Source organism: Nelumbo lutea, chromosome 3 (genome assembly GCF_056320005.1).
Source record: "Nelumbo lutea isolate HS-2025 chromosome 3, American lotus-T2T, whole genome shotgun sequence".
Classification (NCBI taxonomy): Eukaryota; Viridiplantae; Streptophyta; class Magnoliopsida; order Proteales; family Nelumbonaceae; genus Nelumbo; species Nelumbo lutea.
In genome coordinates this window covers 94,793,405-94,801,338 of record NC_142686.1, presented here as the reverse complement: position 1 = coordinate 94,801,338, position 7,934 = coordinate 94,793,405, and the positions used below count along the sequence as shown (strand labels likewise).

General features: G+C 42.3%; 1 pseudogene; it reads right to left on the bottom strand.

The window, feature by feature from the left end:
- Window positions 1–1,367: 1,367 nt before the first annotated feature.
- LOC148866976 (NADH dehydrogenase [ubiquinone] flavoprotein 1, mitochondrial pseudogene) lies at window positions 1,368–3,995 on the bottom strand (annotated as a pseudogene).
- Between the last annotated feature and the right edge of the window lie 3,939 nt (window positions 3,996–7,934).

Genomic DNA, 7,934 nt, shown 5'->3' with positions numbered 1-7,934 from the left:
CATGAAACTTCTCATTTTCCTTGATCAGTTGATCTTTCTCACCAAATAAACTGCTAGTATTGCAATATCGAGTTCCTCTTGGTTAGAAAGCATTGAAAAAACCTGTCTCTGGATCTCTGGGATCTGGGTCAAAAGAACCATCTGTTTGATTTTAATCTCATAAGAGATTAAATCCAACGGGTTGATTGGTCAATTACATGAGAAATTGCACCTGCACATTTGATTGAAAAATTAGTTTTTCTCTTACAAAATCCAGTTTTGAACTTGTCCCACATTGGAAAATTATAAGCTTTGTTTTTAGTATTTTAATAGGAGCTGATTTACATTCTTAGAAATAGTAGAGGAGAGTATGGGAGTTTGATATCGTGCAATGCATGTGCACGCGTGTCCGCGCGTGTGTATGGCACAATGAGGCGCTTTAGAGGCGCACTTTGCTCGCACTCCGCGTGGCTCGCGAAGGGCGGTTTTGGTTTTGGTGCGATGCTGACCGTTGATCACCGTTGATGAGATCAACTGTCACAATTCGATCGAGTGTGATCAAAAGGCACAATTCAAAGTTAACAGTCATTAACTGTTAACTACTTTTTAAACAATCACAATGTTTGAAATTGTGGCTGTTCAAGGTGCCTTCTCTAAACCAACACCTACATTTTCTTCATACCTCTTCATAAACTATTTAAGGAGCATGAATCAGACTTCAAAAACACACATTTTTCGAAATCCACTTTCTCTCTCTCTCTGAGTCCAGTATGCTACAGTCTCATAGAAGGTTTCTCTGAAGATTCTTCAACTTTGCTGGTTGCAGATTCTCGCCCAATGCTATGTTGTATTCTGGGAACGGATTTGCCTGTAACCCAACAGCAAACTCAATGAAACTGAGTGGGGGCAAATAACGTTCTAAAGACAGTGTCTTCAGACGTGCCTCAGAGCTTCTCCTCCAAAGTTACAGTGACCCCATTTTTTCCAACACCATCAACATAGAATTTTAGGTTAAATATGCTTTGGAAGCCTTAACGGGCATATTTGTTCTCAGAGTCAAAGGTGAAACTTACGGATCACATCTCTAGCTAATTCTTTACCCATGTTACATGATTCAACAACTAGTTCAATTCAACTACATTCATTTTGGATATTTCTTTTTCTTGGGTCGCCAACCACCCAAAAAAAGAAATGCAACCAGTGAAGCCCACAAACCCAACAGTCCCCCCTAGAAAAATCAGCCATGTTATGCATTAGTTTATAGCAATGTTTTGATAGGCCCCCAATTAACTTTACATATGCCAGGAAGAGGAAATGTCAACAATCAACTGGGGGGGATAATTGAACAATTAATCACATGAGGGCAATTATAGCTGGAGGGAATAAGGAGAGTCTTAGGACATTTATAGCTATGTCAGTTATGAAAAGTAGAGTTTTTGGGCATTTATAACTAGGTCAGCTGGGCATTTATAGAGGGAGACAATTATGCTATCAGAAGAGTATAAGAAGGGGCTTTGGGGGATAGGGGGGATATGTTTTTTCTTTGAGTAAAGAATATTGTGAGTGTTTGGGAGAGTCAGCGATCTCTCGAAGAACTGACCGACTGTTTATGTTTTCTGCTGAATGAATACTAGTCTCTTTTGTTGATGTTCGAGTCTGTGAACGCTGCTGTAAGTCTGTGAATTGCGTGTCAAATTTTCGGGTCATATCAGTGGTATAGAAAAGAAGAACATTAACAGTTGGTCGGTTCTTCGAGAGACCATCGACTCTCCCAATCACTCACAGGATTCTTCACTCAACAAAAGCCTATCTCCCCCATCCCCCAAAGCCCCTTCTTATACTCTTCTCACAGCATAACTGACTCCCTCAATAAATGCCCAGCTGGCCAAGTTATAAATGCCCATACTCTTCTTATTCCTAACTGATATAGCTATAAATGCCTCAAGACTCTCCTTATTCCCTCTATCTATAATTGCCCCCATGTTCAATTATTTCCCCCCTTAGCCGAAAGCTGACCTTTCCCCTTCCTGGCATAGTAAAGTTAATTGGGGGCCTATCATTACCCGCCGCCCAAAGTCTAACCTTGTCCTCAAGGTTAAAATGAGGAAATTGGTCTTGAAGCAAGTCAAAAGGCTCCCAAGAATCTTCAAAATCAGGTAGGCCCTGCCAATGAATAAGCACTTCCAAACCAGTAACTCCAGGTATAGTGGATGGATGCACACCACGCACTAATATGTCCCTGCACAGGCCAAGTAGCAGCATCGCCCAATGCATTGATGGTGTGTTTGCTTTGTCACCTCTTAAAGCATGTCTATTTCCTCTAGCTTCGTGTTTCCAACCTTTAGCCTCTCCATGATGATCCACAGCCATCCTACCCCCTCCCTGCATGGTGTGCATTGCCCACAACTTTCATGCTTATAGAAGTAAGAGAGCATAGCAATTGCATCCACAATATCAGTTGACTTGTCCATCACAATTACAACAGCTGTCCCTAAACTCGTTTGGACAGCCTTGAGTGCATCATAATCCACCAACACATCATCACATATGTGCTTTGGAATCAATGGAACAGAAGAACCCCCTGGTATCACTGTAAGCAAATTACCCCATTCACCTCTAACTCCTCCATAGTGCCTCTCTATCATCTCCTTCAATGGAATACTCATCTCCCCTTCAACTATACAAGGCTTGTTCACGTGGCCTGAGACACAAAATAGCTTTGTCCTAGAATTGTTCTTCTAGTCAAAACTAGCAAACCATTTAGGACCACGCTTTAAAATGGTGGGGGAAACAACCACAATTTCAACATTTGTAACAGTTGTTGGACATCCATATAGCCCTGCATTAGCTAGAAAAGGAGGCTTCAACATTGGTTTTCCTTGCTTTCCTTCAAGGCTTTCCAACAACGCCATCTCTTCTATACAAATGTAAGCATCAACTCCATAGTGGATATGAACATCAAAATCATATCCAGATCCACAAGCATTTTTTCCCGAAAGTCTAGCTTGATAAGCTTCCCTCCTTGCCTTCTCAAGGTTTTTTCTGCTCATTTACATACTCTCCCCTTATGTAGATATAGGCAACAGTGGCCCGCATACCAACCCCTACAATTAGGCAACCCTCTAGTAGTTTATGTGGGTCATGGCACATAATTTCTCTGTCCTTACATGTTCCTGGCTCACTCTCATCAGCATTGGCAACAAGATAAGAAGGATGGCCATCAGATACTTTTGGCATGAAAGACCACTTCAGGCCAGATGGAAAAGGACGGCCATTAACAAATGTTGCTTCAAGTATTGATTCCGGTAGGTCATGCAAGGGAGCAGAGATCACCTCGAATTGGCGACGATATCCCTTAATAGTAGAAGACTGATGTAACGAGAAGAGCTGCTCCTGTAAATTACCCTCCTAAGTCGATCGAAAACGTTTAAGGAGAAGCTCTTTGAATTCTGTCCAACCACGAAAAGGTCACCGACCAACTTCTCGGTAATACCACGCCAATGCATCACCCTCTAGACAGACAACTGCAGCTTGCAGACGCTCTGTCAGAAGCAATCCATTAATCTCAAAATAGTGCTCCACACGAAAAAGCCAGTCGTCTGGATTTTCCCCATCAAAAATAGGTAACTCCAACTGCCGAGGAAGTGAATCAGGAGTATGTTCTGGCATTGGCATCGAGGAAGACGTTGGAAATGCCGCACTCTTCCCTTTGTTAGCCGCATGACTCGATGCGACTAAAGGAGGAGCAATGTCAGTCATAGACAAAGGAGCTGAATAGGCCTGTTGCTGAAGCAACAGATCAAAACGTATCACTAGATCTTGAATGCCTCCTTCCAGAGATTGTACCGAGCTCTCCAGAGACGAGATTTCGAAAGTCTAGTTGCTACCTTATTTGGATCGAGTCGCTGAATCTCATTGCATAATCCATCCATCTCCACATGAATTTCAGACTGCAGAGAAGTCAAGCGTTCTTCGAAACCCTCCACCTGCGATGCCACTTCCTTAGTTGTCACCATGGCCGAGGAAAGACGGGCTCTGATACCATTGTTAGGTCCCAGAAACTTGACACACAATTCTCAGACTCACAGCAGAATTCACACAACTAGAACATCAACAAAGGAACTGGTATTCATTCAAAAGAAAAGAAGAACATTAACAGTTGGTTGGTTCTTCGAGAGGCCGCCGGCTCTCCCAATCCCTCACAGTATTCTTCACTCAACAAAAGCCTATCTCCCCCATCCCCCAAAGCCCCTTCTTATACTCTTCTCACAGCATGACTAACTCCCTCAATAAATGCCCAGCTGGCCAAGTTATAAATGCCCATACTCTTCTTATTCCTAACTGATATAGCTATAAATGCCTCAAGACTCTCCTTATTCCCTCCAGCTATAATTGCCCCCATGTTCAATTATTTCCCCCCTTAGCCGAAAGCTGACATTTCCCCTTCCTAGCATACGTAAAGTTAATTGGGGGCCTATCATGTTTTTGATTATCATATATTATTTGAAGGGTATGGGGAAACACCTACATCCATTTGTGGATGGAAGAGGATATAGAAAGATATTTGACCTGTGTCATTCAAATGCAGTGGGTGGTTCATGTTTCAAGAATTAGGCATTATGAATAAGGCACTCCTGGGGAAATGGTTATGGAGATTCTAGGGAGGAGTTAGCCATGTGGAAGAAAATCGGTGTGGCTAATGTGAACAAGCTCTTTTTGGATTGACATTTAAAGTGCTCAACTGATCTTACCTTTGAAAAAGGAATCATGGCGGATTTGAATCTTGTAGTCGTAAGCTTTAAGTTAGGTTACTTTCAAGGGTTTGAATTTGGAAAAATAATAGCATATAGGAGCACTCACATGGAAAAGTCCCTGTGAACCTGCTGTGATTATCACTTGTTTTTAGAACACTATTAGTATTCTAGTTAGAAGACTAATTAAAAGGGCTGACAGACCTTTTTCTGTCTGAGATCTCCTGGGTGATTATCATTTCTGCTGTACTGTAATCAGCAAAATGCTGTTTTACTTTGTAGCTTTTGGCTATCCTAATTTGGATAGTTTATTGCATTTTATTTTGCTAAAAAATTTCTTGATGTTGCTTTAGAGAGAAAGAGAGGGATGTATATGTATCATTAATCAGACTTATCTGGTACCTGGTACCACAGGATCTAGTCAATTATGCCCTTAAATGCCACTCAAATGATATTAGGCCCACTTATTGGCTGTTATAGACCAGTATGTTTTCTGTCTATTTGTTTTCTCATGGTCAGTAACTATGGACATTGTTAGTGATGCATGTCATCATGACCATCATCATTGTCAAATCCTTAACCAAGCTATTTGGGTTGGAAACACTAATTGTATTCTGCAATTCCACATTGCCCAAGGTCAAGAATTCTCAAGCTAATAATGCCTTTTTCTCAAAAAAAAAAAAAAAAAAAAGCCTTAGCATGCATTCAAAACAGAACCAGGACTGATAAAGAAGGGTTTGGCTAATTAGGCTTTTGGGACCTCAAGATGTAGAATGTGATGGTGAATGAGGTATTGCTGGTAAGCATGATAACCAAATGTCTCCACATGCTTACTTCACCTGCTTGATCAGATGACACATGCTATAGAAACTAATGTTTCCTATAGATAGACCAGTGCCATCGTTCTATTTATGCATGTACATATGCATCTTTTATTTCACTGATATTCTTGTCAAACAATTTTATCATTGACTAGTTTGAGGTCATGAAATCTTTTTTTCTAATTTGATATTATGGATATCTATTGTTTAAGAATTTAACATAATAATAAACTAATAATATAAGTAGATTTTTTTCCCCCAAATTTCAGGTGCAATACTTGTACGTGAACAAAGAGAGAAATAAATAAATAACAGATAATTTCTATGCTTTTTGGTAAAAGGGGAATTTATTAGAACATATAATTTAGAAAGAAGAATAAAATTGTGCATTTAGTCCATTTATGCTTTTTGTGATTATGCCTGCATTTGGAGTGCAACTTGAAACACACTATGGGAGGTATTTCTTCTATATCCTATAAGTTATTTTGTATGCGGAGTAATTTGAAGTATTTCTTCTTAATATACTCGAGAAATCTGGGTGTAGCACTTGTCTGCATCACCATATTTGTCAAATATTGGTAGTTTGGTATCAACATTCCCTTTGAAGCTTTCCTACTAAGCTAAAGTTATGTTCACTGAGCCTTTTCCTTTTAAAATAAGAGGTTGACCATTAATAGTTATTGTATGACTGTATCCATTAAAAAACTTCTGCGCTTTATGTTCATTTGGTTCTTATTGTCATTTTGCTTTCCTCATTTAGTGGAAGGGTTGTCTGCCGTTTCGTTCCAATGGGGAATATCTTGAGACCTGTGCTGAATGAATGTGTTACTCCTTTTACTTGTTACTGAGCCTGCCTTGACTCTGTCCCTAACAGCCGATTGTATTTGATGTAGTGCGTTGCAGGTATTCCTAGCTAATTGCTGACTGGCTCCTTGTTGGCAACGAACGATATCTGAGAAGATAAAAGGAAAGATTTTTGAGGATTTACCCGGTGGGAATACTCCGATGCTTAAGTTAGTACTGTGTATGGGAAATAAAGGGAAAAACGAAGGCTAGGAGTGGAGGTCACGCTTTTTTCCTGTACTCGAGAGATTGGAGGTCTCAAGAAGAAGTTTCTCCTCTGCCCTGAAGGCTTTTATAGGGGTGCTCTTTGTGAGATCGGGCATAACCGCCACTGAGCCCCCAGCCACAGCCGTTACCTGTCAGGGCTGCGCAGGTAGCCGTTGTGACGTACTCCTTACTCGGGCGAGTGACACGTCCCCAAAGTGACAGGCACGCCTCCGCCTATTGAGAGACGTGGGCGCAGACTGACAAAAGGACAGGGACTGCACCGTCAGTAAGGTATATGCGCAGCCTGATTGGTACGACCTGTCAAATAGAAGCTTCCTGCGGAATGCTCGTGCGGCTCACTTAGTAGAATCAGTCCTAGGGATGACTTGTCTGCTTGGGAGCTCGGGCGAGCTGGTTTTCTTAGCTTGCGAGCTGAAGTTGCCCCAGAATATCCCTTTGGGGTAGCTCGGGAAACCCGGAGCTTGCGTCGTGGCGAGCTCCTCCTTTTGCGCGATATGATGTGGCGAGCTACTTTATGGGCCCATTACATAGCTGTACTAGGCCGCAATGCTAAGATGTCACTTACGTTGGGTCAGTGTTCACGTGTCGTCGTTTCATAGATCGGGTCAAATCATCCTTCATCAATTGCCCCCCACTCCTCGGGCTAAGAGTATCGCCTTAGCATAGGGATTTTATTAAGCGCGATGGACTGATTTGACCAAAATTCAAACTCGATTGACTACCCCCATTAAATGCATTTGCGGGAATCAAGAGATCTTCTGACTTCCCTAACTTTTCGGATTCCGAAAACGTGCTAAGGTGGCCTTTAATTCAGAACGTCGTGCGGCTACGACTAACTTAATTGTGGAAGATGTGCCGCCAATCGCCTTCGGTTTTCAAAAGGCATGCGGTCAGGATGTCTGCAAACCGTTAGATCTGCTTTGATCTGGGCCGTCAGTTTGAAAGGATGGGGGCTATAAATAGGGGGACCCTCTCGGGCCCTATCTTCTTCCATGCCATCTTTTGGATTCTGAGGTCGCGTACTTCGCCTAGCCTACTCGAGTTCCTCGGTCTGCTCCATTCCGTCTACTCTGGTGAGTCCCAATCGTCGTCAGCCATGTCTGGGTACCCACGCCATACCTATCACAGGGGCGATAGCCAGGATGATGATGCTCCCTTGAGCTCGGAAGGAGCCTAGGAGGATATCCCGGAGGCGCGGGAAGCCTCTGGAGATGTGGCATCTACTTCTAGGGGGAGGGAGCCTGATACGTTTGGCCCTTCCTTAATGACAATGAAGAGACTCAGGTCTCTGAGCCGCTACTTTCGCCTCCCT